Raw genomic sequence first — 22,251 nt, forward strand, 5'->3', positions numbered from 1 at the left:
GTTAAGCTCTTTTTTTTTGCATGGTAAAGTTAAACTCTATGGAGAGCTGGACAAGAGATCAAGGAAAATGAACTTTCGTATTTATATAGTCAGAAATTTTACAGAAATGGAGTCATTTTTATTTCCTGGGGCCATGTATGGTTGTAAATCTCACATGTTATGCACTGGATGAAATGAACAATACATCATATTCTAGGTCAAATCCCCTGAGGAAAATGAACATGATACCGCATCCTACTGTTACATGAAAGAAACGGGTAGCCTATTAACAAATATGTACACCTGTCATTTGTGGATACTGTTGACGTATAATGCGCTGCCTAGTCTCTTTCATCAGATCGATCTTTTGGTTGCATTGGTCACAGCATGCACTTCTATATGGTATCAGAACCACGGCTAACGCAATTAAATTGCAACCCATTTTTGGTCCATGTTTAGGCCTGAGAGAGACACATGAAGGAAAATGTTGACGTACAGTGTGCTGTCTAGTCTTTTTCATCAGATCAAGTCTTTTAAGCATGCACTTCTACATAGTACATTTGCTTCTGCATGCCACTGCAGAGCTGAAGGATACAACCCAGCTGATGACCCATGGCGCGGTGTTGAACAGAAGGATAATGGCATACGCCTCCTTTTCGCTTCTCCCACTCTGGTTCCCGATGCCTTCTATTTCGAACAGATTATATTTAAGCTGCTCTGATGCTCACTTTGTTTTTCGCTCTGACCCTTCATTTCCATAGGTCATACCTACCCCCACCAATGGTATTTTATAGACAAGTGTAGGTGCACGGTTCAATCTCTCAAGATGTAGAGTGTGTCATCAACCATCCGGAATGCAAGATGCCCGCAGTCTGTATGTTGTAAAAAGTAGTCCATAGCTTTGGAGCTAGTGTGCCTGTATGCAAATGTTGTACATGGATTCTTTGAATATATGGAACCTATATGGGAGGGCAAGGACGCCTGCCGCAGGCCAAATCCACTGCACGATCTTAAACGGACGTTCGTTTTATCCGGATTTTGTCTGTTTGGAGTAACGATGGGAACAAAAACGAACATGCGTATCCGGCTTGTGTTTGATGCGTCCACCGCGACAGATCGACCCAAAACATCCGCCCCCACCCCCCACCCGCTCGTCGCCGTGTCTCGTCTCCCGCGCGCCCCGCCTGCTGCCACGCGCGCTCGCCCGCAGCATCCTTCGCCGCTCGCCCCGCGGCCCCGCGTGTCGCCGCGCCCGCCGCCACCCGGTCGCACGGCGCTCGCCGCGGCCGCCCTCGCGCTAGCCGCTCGGCGGGGTGGGCGAGGCGCTCACCACTGCAGCCGCCACGCCGGGCCTGCTCAGCCCCGTAGCTGTCGCGCCCGCGGCGCACACGCTCGTCCCCGGCAGCCACCGCGCGCGCCCGGAGCTCTCCGACGCGTCCGCCGCTCGCCCCGGGCGCGCCCGCCTCGCCCGCTCGCGCCTCGCCCGCCTCGTGCGCTCCCGCCTCGCCCGCTCGCGGCCTCGCGCGCGCCTCCCGCGCCCCCGGCTCGCCCCTGCCCCGCCCACCTCGCCCACGCCCGCCTCGGCTCGCCCCGCCCCGCCCTCGCTCGCGCCTGCCGCGCCCGCACGCACTCCGCCCCGCCACACTCGTCGTGAGCTCGGTCGCGCCTGCGCACCCGCGTGCCCCGCGCACTCCGCTCCGGCCCCGGCCACCCCGCAGCGTCGGCCCGCCCCGCTCGTCGCCTCGCCGCCCCGCCCGCAGCAGCTCGTGGGTGGGTGTGCGTGGGTTGGTGGGTGGGTGGTGGGCCAGGAAAGAAAAGAAGGAGAGAGAGGGGGGGTGGGTGGTGGGCCAATGACATGCGGGTCAGGGTCACATGCAAAAGGACACACCCCGGACAAGGATGACGTAGAGAGCATCCGCTCGTGTCCGTTTCAAATCCAAAGCCAGCCCAACTTTGCTCCTGGGATGGGGTGAAGCGGACACAAAACGGACGTTTTTTTAGGATGGGGTCGCGTGCTGAGCCGTCTGTTATGTCCATTTTATCCCAAACGGACACACCCGGACAGGATAGGGTCGCACGGTGGAGTTGGCCTTAGTACGGCATGCTCGCATTGAAGAGTTGGAGCTAGACAAATAGAGCCCTTGAAGCAAAATGGGCCACTTAGATAGGCCTGTGGGTGGTGTCAAGCCAATCTGCAACCACTCACTCATTATTTCCCACACTAGCTAGCAGCAGCAAAAAATAAAATAAAAGAAAGAGCGCCTAGAGGGAGGTTGCTTCTTGCTCACCGAGCAAAGCCACGATGCCAACTAACTGAGTCGCTACCACCCCAAGGAACGATGATTCGGACCAGCCGCTAGCCTCTGAAAAGAGAGAATGCTGTTTGAACAAACAAATATAAAAATACCACAACAAACAATAGAATGTTTCACTATTGAAATAAAATAATCAACAAGGCTTTAGGGGCAAAATTTGGCTCATTTACTTATCTACGCATGCACTTCTGCTGCAAAACACGCTCCTCAAAGCAGCCCAATGCCTTTCTCAGGAGGAATAAATCATCTGTTTCCAGCGAGTCAGGATCGAGCGACTGTAGCGAGGGCAAGTGTTGCTCTCTCTCTCTCTCTCTCTCTCTCTCTCTCTCTCTCTCTCTCCGGCGGGAAGATCTGCACGGCGTCCGCTGATGATGACCATCCGCGGGCGCTTCATCACCACTTCGTCAATGGTGGTAAGCCCTTCCCTGCCCGATTTGGGTTTGATTAAGACTGCAATTTAGGGCATTTAGGGTTCAAATTTATGGCTTGATAAGGCTCGATTTATGTCTCGATTTGGGTGTCGGTTTAGGGTTAGATTTGGGGTAACATAAAATTCAATTTGGGTGAAGATTTGTGTAATTTGGGGGAATATTAGTGTGATTTAGGGTTATATGTTGTACTGTACTGAGCAATGATCTTCATTGTTGTACTGTCTATGTATTAGGGCGATGGTTGGTGATTAATGGTTCTCCGACACCTTTTACACAGCATGCAGTTAAGATCTTCACCTTGGACATGCACATTTCTATCATCCTTCACATCACCATTGGCATGCACATTGGCCCATGTGTAATATGCTATTAATATGGTAACGTGTTCAATCTATGTTCTTCATTACACTGCTCTGCCGGCAGGTTGGTCCTCGACAAATGTTGCTTTGAGCAGCTGCTCGAAGGACAAGCTGGTCCTCGGCAATGTTGCTCTAGGCAGTTGCTCCAACGACAAGCTGGTCCTCAGTAATGTACAAGAAGGTAGTGCCTCGAAGATGCGTCGGGGGAGGCCGACGAAGGTTGGCCACTAACATGACCAAGTGAATAAGAAAACTAAACTTTCCTGTTTATACGGCCAGAAACTTAAAAGAAATAGAGTGCCATTTTGATTTCCCGAGGTCAACTTATGGTTGCAACTCAGAGAAGTGCTTCGGTACACCCCCCTCACAAAACGTATAAAGGGTAGTATGGACTTTTCACAAATTGTATTTACTTTTCTACATAGAAAGTATATACGCTTCAGTTTCGTATAATACCCGGTGAACAGCCCTCCCTCATGGGCTCAGCCCATTTACGTTTTTTTAGTTTTAATTGTCAAAAAACAGATGTCCTCAGCTGGATTCGAACCTCAGCTCTCACACACTACGTGTAACCGCACAAACCATCCGGGACAGCACATCAGATTTACTTTCTTTGCTTGTTTTCCTCTTCTTGTGCGGGAGACACAATGCCAAGAAAAAAACACAGCACCTCCACTCTTTAGTTTATGTATCTTTTTTTTGCACGGTTTTCTTTAGGGTTTCTAGTTTTCCTGTTTTGTTCACAAAATACTAATATTTGTATTTTTGAAAATTGTACATAAATTTCAAAACAAATGTTCATGCCTTTCAAACATGCTCAGAATGTCAAAATGCGAACAACTTTTTAAAAAATAACAAAAATTTGAACACGAACATTTTTTGAAAAACAGTAAAAAATGGAATTCCAGAAAAAACAGAAAAATATGAACAAAATTTGAATTAGGAAAAAAATAAATATATGAGAAATAGAAACAATAAACATGATAAACGAAAAGTCTAAGAAGGCAAACAAATAAACACGAGAGAAGATAAAAAGAAAAAGAAAAACACGGTTCGCGACCTCCGAGAAGGTCCCAAAACAGGAAAAAAATGGATGGGAACCCGAGGTTCCCAAGACCGAGAAAACTTTTTTGCAAATTTCATAGTGAACTTTGTTTTGAATTTTTGTGAAAATATTCAAATCCATGAATATTTGTAAAACAATTGATGAACTTTTCAAATCCGCGAGCTCCTGGCCCAACACGTGCCCGACGAGAGCAATGTCGTCGCCTAGTTGGACCAAGGCCTAAGCGTTTTATTTTCTTTTCTATTTTTTCATTTGATTTCTTATTTTGTTAATTCATTTTTCTCTTTTTTGAATACCAAAATACAAGTTGTAACTAACTTTTTAAACTAGTGATTAAAAAAAACACTTACTGTTTTCAATTTTATCCCTTTGTATTTATTAGTTGGGGTCATTTCAAGGATGTCCAAAAAAACACCATGTTCAACAGAGATTATTCGGTAAGGTCAGAACGGTTCATCTGAGAGCATGTTATTTTTCAACATCTTTGAAATGGCCCCAATTTCCCCACCAAAAAAAGACGAATAAATGGATCCCTTTTTTTCATGGCCTTTTAGGAGCAATTCAAGGCACCATGCCAAGTTGATTTGGTTTTCGACAAATTCTGCATTTTCTAGAGTTTCCTTTGTAAAAGAAGACTGATAAAATGGTCGAACATGTTGCAACTTGCATACGGTGTCAAAAATTGTTTAACCTAGCATGGTTGCCTACCATGGTAACTCCCATCCGGGTGCATCCTCCATTGAACATGGTCTAGTTCTGAACATTTTTTAAATGACCCCAACTTTTGCAGGCAAAGGGCATGCCCGTGGTAAGGATCCATGCAGGTTTGAATGATTTCCGACAAAATATGCAAGTTGCGACATGTCCGACCATTTATCTACTTTTTTTAACCGAGAGAACCCCGGGAAAGTCAAATTTGTCGAAACCAAAACAACTTGGCATGGTGTGTTTAATCGGTAATATAAGATCATGGAAAGATTTGGGGTGAGTTAATGGATGCCGCAAAAACATGCTCTCAAATGGACCCTTCTCGCCTACCCGAACACCCTCTGTTGAACATAATCTATTTTTGAACATGCATGAAATCACCCCAACCTTTTCCAGTAGGCGGGCATGCCCATGGTAGGCATCCATGCCAGGTTTGAATGAATTCCCCACAACGTATGCATGTTGTGTCACGTCCGGCCATTTATCAGCTTGTTTTCATCGAGAAAACTCTAGAAAATGAAAGAATTGTAGAAAAGTTAAACAGCTTGACATGGTGCCTTGATTTGATCATAGAAGGAGGTGGAAAAATTAGACCTTTCGAAGGATGTTGAGAAACAACGCACCCTCGGGTAGAGCCTTCTAGCCAACCTGAGCACCCCTTCATTAAACATGGTCTACTTTTGGGCATTCTTAAAATGACCCCAACCTTTTCAAGCAGGTGGACATGACCATGGTAGTCATCCAGGTTTGTACGATTTCTGACACCCTATGCAAGTTGCGACACGGCCGCCCATTATCAAGCATTTTTTTACCGAGAAAACTATGAAAAAAGCAAAACTTGTCGAAAACCAAAACAACTTGGCATGGTGCCTTGAATTGGTCATACAAGGCATGAAAAAAATTGGGGCCATTTCAAGCATGTCGGAACACGATGTGCTCTTAGACGGAGCCATCTCGCTTACTCGAACACCTCCGTTGATCATGGTCTAAGTTTTCTTTTTCCATCTTTTGTAGTGCGTCAAATATAACGCTAAAAAGAAAGACTCTGGTTTTCCTTTTCAACCGGGCTGGTTTTTTCTTCAATTTTTACATGGGTTTCTATATTATTTTGTTTTTCTTTTCTTTTATTGATTTTGAAAAAAACATCAATAATTAAAATTAAGTTCATTGATTTGGAAAAAAATTAACAAAGTTTAAAAAATCCATTGATTTAGAAACAAATTTCATCAAATTATAAAAAAGACCAACAATTTTCAAAAAAAAATCGCCAACTTGCGAAATAGTTCACGAATTTGTGAAGAAAACTGGTCAATTTTGGGGAAAAAAAGTTCACTGATTTGAAAGAAAAATTCAAGAATTTAAAATTTTGTCGTCATTTTCGATTAAAAAATCATGAATTATAAGAACTTCACGCATTTAAGAAACAAAAAAGAAAAGAAAAAAACAACCAGAAAATGTTGGGCTTTTCAAGTGTTGTATTTCAATTATAAATAAACTTATTTAACACTTGATGTCCGGTTGCTTAGCTGGTTAATGCGGCTGTGCTAATTGTTGAAGGACCTAGGTTCGAATCCTTCAGTGTGTGTTAATGTACAGCGTATAGGTGATTCTTAAAAAAAAAAATTTATAAAAAATGCCCTTACTTATGAAGAGGTATGGGCTAATCTGAGCCGTTCTTGTGTTTAGGGGGGGTGTACCGAAGCAGAAGTGGTTATGAAACTGGATGAAGTGAATAATACACCATATTTCAGGTCAAATAACCTCGGTAATAGGTTGAATGTACATATGCAGGACTGCATTACCAAAATGATCAACATACTGCATCCTACTGTTACATGAAAGAAACGGGTATCCTGTCAACAAAGACTAGAACTGGATCAAAGATAACATCAAGCCTAAAAAATGCTGCCGGACCTTGGAAACAACCATTTCCTTCCAAACGACTGGATACATCAATGAACTGAAAGATACAGCCTGAAGAGAAAGGCGTCAAACTGCACACATCAGTAGATATCGTGAATGAATGGGGCATTACACGAACTACAACTTGTGTATTATACCTTTCGTTTCTTAATAAGTGGGAGCAGCGTACTTGAATCTTATAAAAATTATCAGCACTAGTCAAAATTAATTCAATCCGTGGAACCCTCCTCTGCTCCTACAGCCAACTCGGTCCCACAGCTGCAGAGCCTAGTAGACATGTCCATTTGCTAGTGCATGCCACTTCTGGGCTGATGTATACATCCATGCTGATTACCCATGCCACAGTTCTGGATAGTCCTCTTGTTGTACCAAGACACTGCGGAATAAATGTCTTGGCTGATGATCACACATGCCTCCTTTTGTCTTTTCCAACTCTAGTTTCCGATGCCACCTATTTCGAACAGATTATCCCTAAGCTGCTCCGATGCCTCTTGGTTTGTCACTCTCACCCTCATTGCCTTTGCACCTCCCCCATCGTATTTTATACATGAGTGTAGATGCATGGTTCAACCTCTCGAGATGTACAAAGGTGAGTATTTTACCAACCATCCAACATGCAAAGATGTCGCCTAAAATCGATTAGAGGAGTAAAAATCCTGTTTTACTCCTCTAACAGGGACCTAACCGTAAGCCTAAATCATAGTGGAGTAAATATTTTACTCTATGCTTCCTCGATCGCCTAAACTTAGCGGAGTAAAACAAAGCATGAAAATCCTAGACACACGGGCAGTTTACTTAGCAATACGGGCTCTTTACAAACTACTCTTCTCCCCCCTCCCCCCCCCCCCCCCCCCCCGATTTTCAGGGCGGGTGGGCCCGTGAGCTTATTTCTATCCAGTCAAAATCAGCCAGCTAAGCTACTCCGTAATACCCAGTAAAAATATTTCGTGCGTGTAGCATTGCTCAACAAAGCATGCCTCTTTGCCTCCTTCCCCACCCAATCCCTCGCCGCCCCACCTTGCCGGCGACTCCCACAACATTCCGGCACCCGTGCCGCCATGGCCGGATCCAATGCTCGGCACTCCCCGCCGCCCATCTGCAGCGCGGATCTACGTTGCCATGAGAGCAGCGCCGGTCCATCTGCCTTCCGCTGCCGCCACGACGCTTCCTCGAGTGCCGGCCCATCTGCTTCCCGCGGCCGGCTCTCTGGTTTCCCTAAGCTCCCTGCGTCGCGCCGCCACACGGGCCGTACATCGGCGTGCGGCAGCGGGCACACCCACAATTTTTTTGGCTTGGATTCTTCCACTCCGCAATGCAGTCCGACGAAGAATACGACATTTTGTTAGTTCCAGCTGCATGGCGCCGACGGCCACCGGAACTTTGAGTTCGGTGAGATGCTACGGCTAGATCCTTTCGACCCGCGTGCGGTCTCCACACGTGATAGGAGGGAGGACTGGGAGGTTAGGGGAAAGTCTGCCCAAAGCAAGTGGAGGCCGAGCGCCGTCTGTACGAGCAGCTAGCGACGACGAAGACAACGGCGATAACAAAGGCAGAGGAGGCGGCAATGGAGGCGTCAACGACGGCGGCGACGACGTCTTCAGGATCGAATTTAGAAGAATCTTCAGTGGTGAGGATGACGACACATGCCCCGACCTCATCATCGGTGGGATGTCCAGGGCGGAGTGAAAATCGTTCACTCAAGATACGGATAGTGACTAGATTTTAGTAAGTTCCAGTTTCAGTTAATTTAGTAGACTATGTTTCGGTTGATGGCATTGTGAAAATATTATGAATATGTGTCGAATTTCGGTTAGTATGTTTGTTTGAATCGAATTTGTGTTTATCTTATCCGAATTTATTTTTTACTCTGCTAAATTTATGAGATTGGCTAGAAACGGACAAAATTTAGAGGAGTAAAATTACTCGACTAATGTTTACTTCATGGTGTACTCCTTCGGTTTTTCTGGGGATCGGCTAGAGATGCTCTAAAAAGTTCTAATAGCCTTGAAAGAGCTAGTTGGCTTGCATGCAAATGTTGTGCTTGGACTCTCTGAATATATATGGAGCCTAGATGGCAGGACAGGGATGCATGTCGCACTTACTGCAGATGCTCCATCTCTCAGTTGTTGTAGATTAGTACGGCATGTTCATCTATTCTCGCATTGAAGTGTTGAGTTTCCGTAGTTCCTTTACTCTCGGTGTTATGGGCTAGACAAATAGAGCAGTTGAAACAAAATGGCCAATCAGGTAGAGCAGTTTTAAACACTATCTCATTGTCTGTCCATTCTCAAGTTTGAATGTTTGTTCGACCCACGTGTTGTGGTTTGCTGTCATGTTATCTTCCGAAGTTGTTATGTTTGAGCTCACAACTGGCACAAGAACATGTAAATATTTTTGACTCATGTTATCTTTGAGCTCACAACCGAAGCTGTTATCTTTAAACTCTATGTACTCTGTTTTGAATATGTATTAATTCATTTTGTGGTTCCCAAATTTGCTAAGAATGTGGGTGGTGGCTGCACATCAATGACAATTTATGGCATTACACGGAGAAAACTGAATCACGTGTACTCTCATTCAGTTAAACTCCCTGGAGAGCTGGACAAGCGATCAACGAAACTAAACTTTCTCCCGCAGCAGATTAAGGATGAAGCCGCCACAACGACTTTGTGCTGGACACAAGTTTCCTCCCTCACCAATCTCTACTATTAAAGGAGAATCGAACGTCGTGATGGTTCGACCTCCTATCGATACATCATCCCGCTCTCGATTCTTCTATTCCCACGGTTAAAAAAAAATCTGGGAAACCAGCCCACCACTCCTCAGGTTTCTCTACTATTAAAGGAGAATCGAGCGTCGTGATGGTTCGACCTCCTATCGATACATCATCCCGCTCTCGATTCTTCTATTCCCACGGTTAAAAATATCTGGGAAACCAGCCCACTGCTCCCCACGTTCCGCTATAGAACCACGTCCCACCTCCCCATCTCCCCCACCTCTCGGTCCTGATCCTGTCTCTCCTTCTCCCAAAAAAAAAAATCGCCGCCGCCTAGCTCGGTACCACACCCCCACGCGCTCCTTCGCCGGCCTAGATCTCGACCCGCGGCTACTGCTGTCCCCCTGGTCGTCTCCGAGTAGAAGAACCCTAAGGTCGATGGTCTCATCGTCTTTGTCCTTAGAAGGCGATTGCCTCGAGGACGGCCTAGCGCGCGGTTTCGCGGGAGAGCCCAGCAACAACGACCCTGCTCATTGTCAAGGGTAGTGAGGCCGCACAACAGTCGGTCTAGGCGGCGAGGGAGAGGTATGTCGATGCGGATGCCACGACGACGACAACCTCGTCATGGGTGAGTGCGACATCGATCGATCTGATGGTGAGAGCACGGGCGGGCGCGGGTTTGACGAGGAGCTCGGAGGAGGAGGACGGTGTGAGGAGGAGCTTGTTCAGCAGCACTGCTTGGGCCTTCAGCAATCACAGGTTGCAGATGTCTGTGATGGTGTTCATCTGAAATGTCATGGGGGCGCATCTTTTCGCTGGTGGTCATCCGAGATGTCAGTGTTGGAAACGAATGTTTTGGCAATACAACTCAATGTATTGATCGGTGCATAGCGCACGTATATATGGAGTACAAGGTGAGCCACAACCTCAACTATACAATGACTAGGAGGTGGGCTGGACTATACAATATACATGCACAACCATATATTCAACACCCACCCCCTCCCGCAGTCGAAGCGTCGCCGGAGACGCAAAGACTGGACCTGAACTCCTCGAAAACAGAAGTAGGTAGTCCTTTTGTCATAACATCGGCAAACTGTTGCGCCATCGGGACGTGGAGGACCCGGATGCGCCCAAGGGCCACCTGCTCACGAACAAAGTGTGTGTCGAGCTCAATGTGCTTCGTTCGTCGATGATGGACCGGGTTGGCGGAGAGGTACATGGCGGAGACGTTGTCGCAGTAGACGAGTGTGGCCTTGTAACCATCACAAAGCAACTCCTGGAGCAGCTGACGAAGCCAAGAGCATTCGGCAACGGCGTTAGCCACTGCCTGATACTCTGCCTCGACAGCTAGCCCAGTCCGCATCAGAGTAGGCGACGAGGTCGGTAGAGGCGGAGGCCGTCAGTGTAAGTCCCATGGACGTAGTGCCGCGTATGTAACGGAGGATACGCTTCACCAAGGTCCAGTGAGAGTCACGCGGAGCATGCATGTGAAGACAGACCTGCTGAACGGCATACTGCAAGTCGGGGCGCGTCAGAGTGAGGTACTGTAAGGCACCCACAATGGAGCGATAGAAGGCCGCGTCGGATGCGGGAGAGCCCTCCATAGCTGAAACCTTGGCCTTGGTGTCAACAGGCGTGGGAGCAGGCTTGCAGTTAAGCATGCCGGCACGATCGAGAAGCTCATGGGCATAACGCTGCTGGTGCAGAAAGAACCCATCTGGCTGTCGAACCACCTCAATGCCGAGGAAGTAGTGGAGGGGCCCCAAGTCCTTCAGGGCAAACTCATCGCGAAGACGAGCAGTAAGCCGTTGGAGAAGCGCAACAGTGGAAGCCGTCAGGATGATGTCGTCGACGTAGAGCAACAAGTAGGCCGTGTCAACCCCGTGATGATACACGAAGAGGAACGCGTCGGAGCGGGTCGATGTAAATCCGAGCGTCTGCAAGAAGGCAGCGATGCGCTGGTACCAGGCCCGAGGCGCCTGCTTCAACCCGTAAAGAGAACGGGAGAGCAAGCACACATGGTCCGGATGTGTGGCGTCGACGAAGCCAGTGGGCTGCTCACAGAACACCTGCTCGGCGAGGTGGCCGTGCAAGAAGGCGTTGGAGACGTCCAACTGATGCACGGGCCAAGCTCGGGAGACGGCCAGCTGAAGCACGGTGCGGATCGTGCCTGGTTTAACAACCGGAGCAAAGTGTCGGTGAAGTCCACGCCCGCACGTTGCCGAAAGCCTCGAACCACCCAGCAAGCTTTGTACCGCTCAAGAGTCCCGTCGGGACGAGTCTTATGCCGAAAGACCCACTTGCCCGTGATGATGTTGGCACGAGGTGGCCGAGGGACAAGCTGCTAGGTGCGGTTCCGTTGGAGCGCATCGAACTCTTCCTGCATCGCAGCGAGCCAATGAGGGTCCCGAAGGGCGGCTCGAGCTGACGATGGGAGAGGGGATGGCTCGGAGATGAAAGCGGCGAGAAGATACTCATCGCTGGTGTACCACGTACTTGCGCGGAAGGTACCGGCCCGAGAGCGAGTCATCGGGCGGGGCAGCGAGTCCGGGGCGACGGGCGAAGACGAAGAAGAGCCCGCCGCCACTGATGCCGCGGGTGAGACCACGGGTGAGGCCGCCGCGGGCGAGGCCGCTGGCGAGGGCGCAGGGGAGGCCGCCGCCGGCGAGGGCGCGGAGGGCGCCGAGGAGGCCCGCGCCGATGGTGGCGCAGGGGGCGTCGCAGGCGCCAGGAGGGGTGCAGCCCCTAAGGAAACCGGTCGGGGAGGAACTCGACCCGGGGCATGGGGGGCACCCTCAAAGCCAGGAGGCGGCCCGAGAGAAGTGCTCGAGCGACCGTCACTAAGAGCGGGCAAGGCCGCAACATCCGAAGGTACCTGCTGAAACGGAAAAACCATCTCATCAAAGTAAACGTGTCGAGAAGTGATGACCCGATGTGAGATAGGATCATAGCAGCGGTAGCCTTTGGTGTTGGGGGGATAGCCAAAAAAATACAGGCCACAGACCGTGGTGCGAGCTTATGAGGAGTAGTGGAAGCGATGCTAGGGTAGCACAAGCAACCGAAAATGCGAAGCTCGGTGTAGGAAGGTGGCGTGCCTAACAAAAGATGATGAGGAGCAAAATTCCCGCGAGTGCGACAGGGACGGATGTTGAGGAGTAGTGATGCGGTGGCGAGCGCGTCAGGCCAGAAACGTGGTGGCACGTTGGCGTGAAAGAGGAGGGTGCGAACGCAGTCATTAAGAGTGCGAAGCACGCGCTCAGCGCGGCCATTTTGTTGCGAAATGTACGGGCAAGTGAGACGAAAAATCGTGCCGTGTGTGGCGAGAAGGTTGCGGATGGCAAGATTATCGAACTCCTTCCCGTTGTCTGTTTGCAACGCATGAATGGGGCGACCAAACTGCGTGGAGACATAGGAGTAGAATGCGGTGAGAGTGGCAACATTATCCGACTTTCGCCGCAACAGGAAGGTCCACACATGGTGCGAAAAATCATCAAGAATAACTAGATAATAGAGATAGCCCGTGTTACTTGCAACAGGAGAGGTCCAAACATCACTATGAATTAACTCAAATGGGTATGAAGCAACATGCGAGGAAGTGCTAAAGGGTAAACGAGTATGTTTGCCGAGACGACAAGCATGACAAGTGTGATCGTCGATCTTATTACACGTGAATGAAAAACTGCGAAGAATATGACGAAGGCTGGCAGTGTTGGGATGACCAAGACGAGCATGCCAAAGGTCCACTATAGCGGAAAGCGCCATGGGTGCAGCGACGGAGGATGTGGAGGAGTGGACCGGGTAGAGATCGTCGGGGCTGTCACATCGGTGGAGCACCATCCGGGTACGGGCATCATTAAAAGAAAAGCCAGACATGTCAAATTCAATGGTGACAGGATTTTCACGTGTAAGAGAATGAACAGAAATAAGATTTTTAATGATGTCAGGTGAAACGAGTACGTTAGAAAGATGTAATGAAACGGAGTTAGAAGGAAAAGCAGCATGGCCGACATGAGTGATGGGCATGGAAGAACCGTCGCCCACGGTACTGCGAGCAGCAGTGTGAACAGGGTGAGCGGTAAGAAGGTTACCGGGGTTGGCGGCCATGTGAGCCGTGGCTCCGGTGTCCATGTACCATTCGCCACCGCCGGTGTACTGTTGTGGCGTGGGGGTGGTGTGGAGGGCCGCTAGCAGCGCGGGGTCCCATGGTGCCGGCGGGAGGACCGGGGCCGACGGTAGAGGCTGTGTCGGCGGCGCCACGAGCCCACCGGCCGGAGGCAGCCCATAGGCCGCCGAGGGGCCGTAGAGCGGCGCCGGCGGATACGCCTGAGGGGCCACGTACAGAGCCTGATGAGGGGTCGGGCGGGCGCCAAAAACACCATGGACGGGGGCGCGCGGTATGGTCATGGAGTATGCGTGAACAACCCCCGTCCAGGGGTTCTGGCCGGCCTGCCAGGGCGCCGGCGGGAGCGGGTGCTGCAGCTGGCGCGGCGCCCCGCCATGGGCAGCTGGCGGCTGCTGCTGCTGCTGCTGCCGGCCACCTCGGCTACGACGCCCGCCCCAACGCTGCTGCTGCTCGGCTGGGGGCGGCGGAGGGGCCTGCGGCGGCCCGGGATATGGGAACCCGAGCGACGGCTGCACGTGGAGGGGCCCCTGGGCGGGCCGCGGCGGGGGAACCGGAGCGGTGGGCGGCGTACCGCCGCGAGTTCCGGCGGTGAGAGCCGTATGGATGGCCCGGGTGCGCGACATCCGCATCCTCCTCTCCTCTAGCTTCAGGTACGCGACGATCTTGGGGAAGGTCGAGTTGGTGATGAGAGGGATGTTGGAGGCGGCGTTCCCTAAGTCTTCGTTCAGGCCGGCGATGAGAGTGCTGAGGAGGAGCTCGTCGGATACCTTCTCGCCGAGGTCACGGAGCTCGTCGACAAGCTTCTTGAGGCGCATGCAATAATCGTCGACCGACGAGTCAAGCTGCTGGTACCCAAAAAACTCGCCGTGCAAGAAAACCTTGCATTGGAGCGCGTTGTCGGTGAAGAGGCCGTTGAGCTTAGTCCAAACGGCGTGAGCGTCATCATCGGCGGAGACCACCGTGTGGAAGAGGTCCTTCGAGATGGTGGTGTAGAACCAGCGGATAAGAGTGGCGTCGATGGACGTCCACTCCTCATCGTCCTCCATGAAGCGGGAGTCCACGGAGCCATCGATGTGATCCCGGAGATTGTACTCACGAAACACAAGGGAGAAGTACGTCTTCCAGGCATAGTAGGTGGATGTGAGGTGATCGAGGACGACGGGAACCCGAGCAAGGATATTGAGATCACGGATGACGACGGGATCGGGGCCGTCGAAGGGGTTGGTGCGGCGGCTGCGGGTGGCACCGGTGGAACCGGGGGAGGCCATGGCCGAGAGGGGAGAGCGGCGGCGCGTGGTGAAGCGGCGCGGCGGGAGGGATGGCGGCGCGGCGCGGGTGGCGGTGCTGCGGGTTGCGGGCGGAAGCGCGAGGCGGCGGCGGCACACAGGGGGCGGCGGCGAGGAGACGCGGCTGCGGCGGCCGCACGAAGTGGCGGCGGCGGCGGCGGGTGGCGGCGGCGGCGATGGTATCACGGCGGCGGCGGCGACAGGAGTTAGGGTTAGGATCGTAGGTCTGATACCATGTTAGAAACGAATGTTTTGGCAATACAACTCAATGTATTGATCGGTGCATAACGCACGTATATATGGAGTACAAGGTGGGCCACAATCTCAACTATACAATGACTAGGAGATGGGCCGGACTATATAATATACATGCACAACCATATATTCAACAGTCAGGTCAGCATAAGCTGGCCCTTGTTCTTTTTTGTTTGAACCAGATTTGCTGGTTCAGAGTTTTGCAGGCATGTGTTGCGCTGTACTGATGTCGGTCTTGTACAGTGACATTTGAAGATGTATCAAAATCTGTCGTACAAAATAAAGGAGCACTCAGGACCATGACTTACATATTGGCATGCATGATTCTAGTTCGGCCGTGGCCTCTAATATCCCAGGTTAGCTCGAAATGTTCTGTTTCTTCTTGGGTTATAAATATTTGCTGATTCTTCATTAGATTCTTCTGTTCTTGCAGGGTGTATGTCCTGTTATGTTGGGTTTGCTGTGATTTGGGTGCGGCTAGCTACACAGCATCCGCGGGCCATGCATGTGACATGCATGCTAGGTAATCTTGACTCCGGTGTGGCGGTGCCGGAACCTCCTCCGCTAGTTATGACTGCCGTGGCTATGCTTGAAGTCAGAATCACCATGATGACTATAGTGGCCGCACTCATATCAGAACGGCAGTCGCGGTATGTGATCAGGCCTTTACTATCATCCTCTCAATTTGGGATCACCTGCAAGAGAAAGAGCGTGAGAGCCTAAGAGGGTAGTACAACATTACAAACAAGTTGATTTTTATCTATGGAATTGATCTGATACGAAGCTGATGCCACATAAAAGGTTAACTAAGTTCTTATCTCCAGTATGTCATGATGTTACAGTTCAATTAATTTTCACCTCTCTAGCCACTATGCACGGAAGGTATTTGCTAATCTGCACAATGCTATTTTCTGATAAAATATGCCAATAATATCACCTTCATTTTTTATTGATGTCGTCTTCTTAATCCCTGCTATAATCCAATTTGACCATATAAAAAGTTTTTCCACAATCTTCCCAAGTATGTATTTTTTTCATGTAAGTATCTAACTGCAGGTGGAAGAACAAGATTCACTGCGTGTGCAACGGCAACAATAAATAACATGTCATTAGGGAGACTTCTGACAATTGTACCCTGCATTTTTTTGGCATTAGTACAAGTGTTCTGCTGCATTATTCAACTATGCACGATGAAGCTGATATAGGGTATGGACTAGACAATTGATTCAGTTTTTTTTTCAGAAGGTATGCAGATTGGGCATCAAAGTAGACAACAAACGATGACATTCTGCACCTTAGCCCATGGACAACTTAAAAGTTGATTGCTACTTTCTATTTTATATTGATGTGATCGCCAGCGAGAACAATTTTTTGACTGAAGTTGTTTCATTAAACATGTCCTTTTATTTGTGTGAAGTTGTTCAGACTTTTTTTTAAATGTTTATTTTAGTTGCGTAAAAGAGGATTATGAGTAATGTTTTCTTAGCTGATTATGAGTAATGTTTGGTACCATGCAGGACCAAGGAAGGAATCAGAAGCAAATTATAACACTTCAGTTCATGGTCTAGGAGAGCAGGAAAGCACACATCCATCATTGTGATATTCTCGTATGCATAATACTAACACTACGTACAGAATCTCTCAATAGTCTAGATGGGTAATCAGTAATGTTTAGTAATTCATATTTCTGCTTCACCTTTCAGTTAAAGTATTTGTTGCCCAAGTGAGCACCATATTACAGGAATTTTATAATTCATTAAGCTATAGGTGTGTTTTAATATCTCAGTACATGGATCAGATTTTTGAGGTCTTACTTGATAATACTCTCAGTTAAGTTTATCACCAACTATGTTGAACCACATTTAAGTTATACTCCTCCGTTTCTAAATATAAGCCTTTTTAGAGATTACAATATGAACTACATACGGAGGGAGTATTTGTTCGTCCAGATGATTTCATATACTGCATTTTGTTTGCACAATCCATCACTGAGCATGTATTTGTTTTAACAGAGCACTGCAACGAATCTGTTATTTACCTCAGGACGGTAAGAAAAAAATACAATTAATGACAAGGTATTAGAATAATCTAGACATTATTTTAGCATATGTTTTGAAGTAAATGGTGGAAATGTCTGTATATTTTTCTCCCAACAGGTCATGGTCATCTTGTTTCTATGCATATAAATTTCATGGCCAGTTTCTTAGCTTAGCGGCTGATGGTTGGCTCTCCTATCTAACTGTCTAACTTGCTTTGACCAGGTGATGTAGATATCCTAGAAATCATGTGACTATCACCCGCTGTTCAATATTGTATTTGGCCATTCTGCTATTTGTGTGTGCCTGCACCCTGCAGTATATGGTTCTTCTCATGTTCATTATGGCAGTGAAATTCTAGCTACGACAAGGTATTATTCTGAGGCCAGGTTATTTCCTATTTGATGTTTGGTGAATGGTTCTTCTTCATGCTTTCAGTAGCATTTCACTAATAATCCTTATAGAGACTCATTTGGATGGTTTAAGGAAATGATCTCATTTCTCAACAACAAATTGCACTAGGACATCTTGGACCTATTCTCCACATTTTTAAGCTAGGTGAGTTGGACAGCATGTCATCGGGGGAAACCATTTCTTCCTTCCAATCTGTGGGCTAAATTTGTTATCACCATATGTTTAAAATTTTGTGTCAGCCCTGAACTTTTGAGGAATTGTTAGATATGTTGGTGAATGGGCAAGCGGCGCTAGACATGGCGGGGCACGAGAGCACGAGAGAGAATGCCGAGGGGGGCAACATAAATGGGAGTTCACCGTTATGCTCGTGTGGTCAGCAACTAGAGCATGGATACACGAGTACAAGACCTTCATCGTCGTCTATGGACATCAGAGCAGAGGAGAAGTCATGACGGACATAGACCAGTGGAGACGGTGAAGGGGGCAACGAAGTGCATTTTCATTAATTGCAGAATTTTATGTCACCGTCATTTTATACACGTTGAACTCATCCAGTGTGTTTATATATGGGATGTATTAGAAGGACCGATATTTATAGCAATACAATCATAAGCCGCATGTAACATTCACGTGATGAATTACCGTTTATTTGAATGGTACTATCTTTAAATATAAAAAGATTGGCCCGTGGCGAAGCACGGCCATTGTACTAGTAGATATTACAGTTGCATTCAGAAAGAAATACGCAGCCAGCTAACAAGGACTGGGTCAAAAGATAACCGTTGCAAGAAATAAACCAAAAGACATCTGTCCGTTTTTAGTACTCGCACCCTACGGTCTCGTCGGATGCGTCCACTAGTAGAAAACAGGGCTTTGGTCCAGGCCGGGTCAGCCCATTAGTCCCTGTTCAGTCTAGAACCGGGACCAATGTGGGCATTGGTCCCGGTTCGTGAGCCCAGGGGGCCGGCCGGGCCACATGGGCCATTGGTCCCGGTTCATCTGGACCTTTTGGTCCCGGTTGGTGGGACGAACCGGGACCAATGGGCCTCGCTCCTGGCCCACCATCATTGGTCCCGGTTGGTGGCTTGAACCGGGACCAAAGACTCCCCTTTAGTCCCGGCTCAAGTCACCAACCGGGACCAATGAGGTGCCTATATATACCCCCTCGCGCAAGAGCAAAGCACAGTGCTCTGTTTTTTCTGGCCGAGGTGGAGAGGGCTTTGTGGTGCTGTAGCTCACCTCCTATGCACATGAGGTGTTCGATGGAATGCCCGAGCCACACTACTTAAGCTTTCTCCTCTCGAAGCTCGACCTCCAAGCTCCATTTTCCTCGAGATTTGTCTAGATTTAGCGGTCCGTCACGCCCCCTCCCCGTCTTCACCGCCGTCGATCACCTGCGCCGATCTCATCACCGACACCATCGTGGTGAGCCTCTTGTTCTTATCTTCTTTCTGAAAGGAAAAATATTCTTACTTGTATGTTTAGATAGATACTTGTATCATTTTCTTACATTTATTATTGCATCTTATATAGTGTGATGGTTTTGGTATCCGCCCCCGTCGGCCCTCGTCCTGTCTATGATTCGGATGTGGTATGTATATTATCTTTATAACTATTGGTTCATTTATTGTTTATGAAAATTATGCCGACCAACGTGACATAGATTTTATTTATCTAGGATATATGTGAATCGGAAATGCCAACCGACCCTATTGTCGAGAGGTTAAATTTAGCTGAAGAAGAAAACAATTTGTTGAAGGGAAAAATAAAAAAAATTGAGGAGGAGAAGATGATATTGGAGTTGCATGTTGCGGATGTCATCGATGATCACAAGATCAAGATGGATGCAATGCGCTTGAAGATTAGAAAGATTAGAAAATATGCCATTCATACCGAGGCTTGGTATCATTATGCCGTTGGATCAATTGTTACCTTGGTTGCGATTATGATCGCATTTGTTTTCGCATTGAAATGTTTTACATAGTTTCAATGTATGGTTAAATTAATTAGATGCTCTGGAGAGCTATATGTTGTTAGATGAGAACTATGTATGCACTTTGGTTTTAATGTGATGATGAACTTTTATTAATTTGGACACTTAATTATATATAATGCACGCAGATGAACCGGCAATGGATGTACGGTGACAGACACACCCGCGAGTACATTAAGGGCGTGCATGAGTTTCTCGATGCGGCTGAGGCAAACAAGCAGAATGGTTTTATGTGTTGTCCATGCACTAAATGTGGGAATACGAGGTCTTACTCTAACCGGAAAATCCTTCACTCCCACCTGCTTTACAAGGGTTTCATGCCACACTATAATGTTTGGACGAGGCACGGAGAAATAGGGGTTATGATGGAAGACGGCGAAGAAGAAGAGTACGATGACAACTATGTGCCCCTGAATACGGTGATACTGCAACGGGGGGAGCTGGTGAAGATCAAGAGGAACCAGACGATGTGCCCAATGATGCTGCCACGGGTGAAGCTGCTGAAGATCAAGAGGAACCAGACGATGTGCCCGATGATGATGATCTCCGCCAGGTCATTGTCGATGCAAGGACGCCTTGCATTAGTCAAAAGGAGAAGCTGAAGTTCGATCGCATGTTAGAGGATCACAAAAAAGGGTTATACCCCAATTGCGAAGATGGCAACACAAAGCTCGATACCATACTGGAATTGCTGCAGTGGAAGGCAGAGAATGCTGTGGCTGACAAAGGATTTGAGAAGCTACTGAAAATATTGAATAAGAAGCTTCCAAAGGATTTGAGAAGCTACTGAAAATATTGAAGAAGAAGCTTCCAAAGGATAACGAATTGCCCAACAGTACATACACAGCAAAGAAGGTCGTATGCCCTCTAGGATTGGAGGTGGAGAAGATACATGCATGCCCTAATGACTGCATCCTCTACCACGGTGCATACAAGGATCTGAACGCATGCCCGGTATGCGGTGCATTGCGGTATAAGATCGGACGAAATGACCCTGGTGATGTTGATGGCGAGCCCCCCAGGAAGAGGGTTCCTGCGAAGGTGATGTGGTATGCTCCTATAATACCACGGTTGAAACGTCTGTTCAAAAACGAAGAGCATGCCAAGTTGATGCGATGGCACAGTGATAACCGAAAGAAAGATGGGAAGTTGAGAGCACCCGCTGATGGGTCGCAGTGGAGAAAAATTGAGAGAAAGTACTGGGATGAGTTTGCAAAGGACTCAAGGAATGTATGGTTTGCTTTAAGCGCGGATGACATTAATCCTTTCGGGGAGCAGAGCAGCAATTACAGCACCTGGCCCGTGACTCTATGTATGTATAACCTTCCTCCTTGGATGTGCATGAAGCGGAAGTTCATTATGATGCCAGTTCTCATCCAAGGCCCTAAGCAACCCGGCAACGACATTGATGTGTACCTAAGGCCATTAGTTGAAGAACTTTTACAGCTTTGGAATGGAAACGGTGTACGTACGTGGGATGAGCACAGACAGGAGGAATTTAACCTTAAGGCGTTGCTGTTCGTGTCCATCAACGATTGGCCCGCTCTCAGTAAACTTTCAGGACACACAAACAAAGGATACCACGCATGCACGCACTGTTTAGATGACACTGAAAGTATATACCTGGACAAATGCAGGAAGAATGTGTACCTGGGCCATCGTCGATTTCTTCCGACCAACCATCAATGTCGAAAGAAAGGCAAGCATTTCAAAGGCGAGGCAGAGCACCGAAAGAAGCCTGCCATGCGCACCGGTGATCACGTGCTTGCTATGGTCAATGATTTACACTACGTAATCTTTGGAAAGGGTCCCGGTGGACTTGCTGTTCCGAATGACGCTGAGGGACACGCACCCATGTGGAAGAAGAAATCTATATTTTGGGACCTACCCTACTGGAAAGACCTAGAGGTCCGCTCCTTAATCGACGTGATGCACGTGACGAAGAACCTTTGCGTGAACCTGCTAGGCTTCTTGGGCGTGTATGGGAAGACAAAAGATACACCTGAAGCACGGGAGGACCTGCAATGTTTGCACAAAAAAGACGGCATGCCTCCGAAGAAGTATAAAGGTCCTGCCAGCTACACTCTTACGAAAGAAGATAAAGAAATCTTCTTTGAATGCCTGCTCAGTATGAAGGTCACGACTGGCTTCTCGTCGAATATAAAAGGAATAATAAATATGCCAGAGAAAAAGTTTCGGAACCTAAAGTCTCACGACTGCCACATGATTATGACGCAACTGCTTCCGGTTGTATTGAGGGGGCTTCTACCGGAAAACGTCCGATTAGCCATTGTGAAGCTATGTGCATTCCTCAATGCAATCTCTCAGAAGGTGATCGATCCAGAAATCATACCAAGGCTAAGGAGTGATGTGGCGCAATGTCTTGTCAGTTTCGAGCTGGTGTTCCCACCATCCTTCTTCAATATCATGACACACGTCCTAGTTCATCTAGTCGACGAGATTGTCATCCTGGGGCCCATATTTCTACACAATATGTTCGCCTTTGAGAGGTTCGTGGGAGTCCTAAAGAAATATGTCCGTAATCGCGCTAGGCTAGAAGGAAGCATCTCCATGGGCCATCAAACAGAGGATGTTATCGGGTTTTGTGTTGACTTCATTCCTGGCCTTGACAAGATAGGTCTCC

Source organism: Triticum urartu, chromosome 1A (genome assembly GCF_056163025.1).
Source record: "Triticum urartu cultivar PI428250 chromosome 1A, HENAU_Tu73, whole genome shotgun sequence".
Lineage (NCBI taxonomy): Eukaryota > Viridiplantae > Streptophyta > Magnoliopsida > Poales > Poaceae > Triticum > Triticum urartu.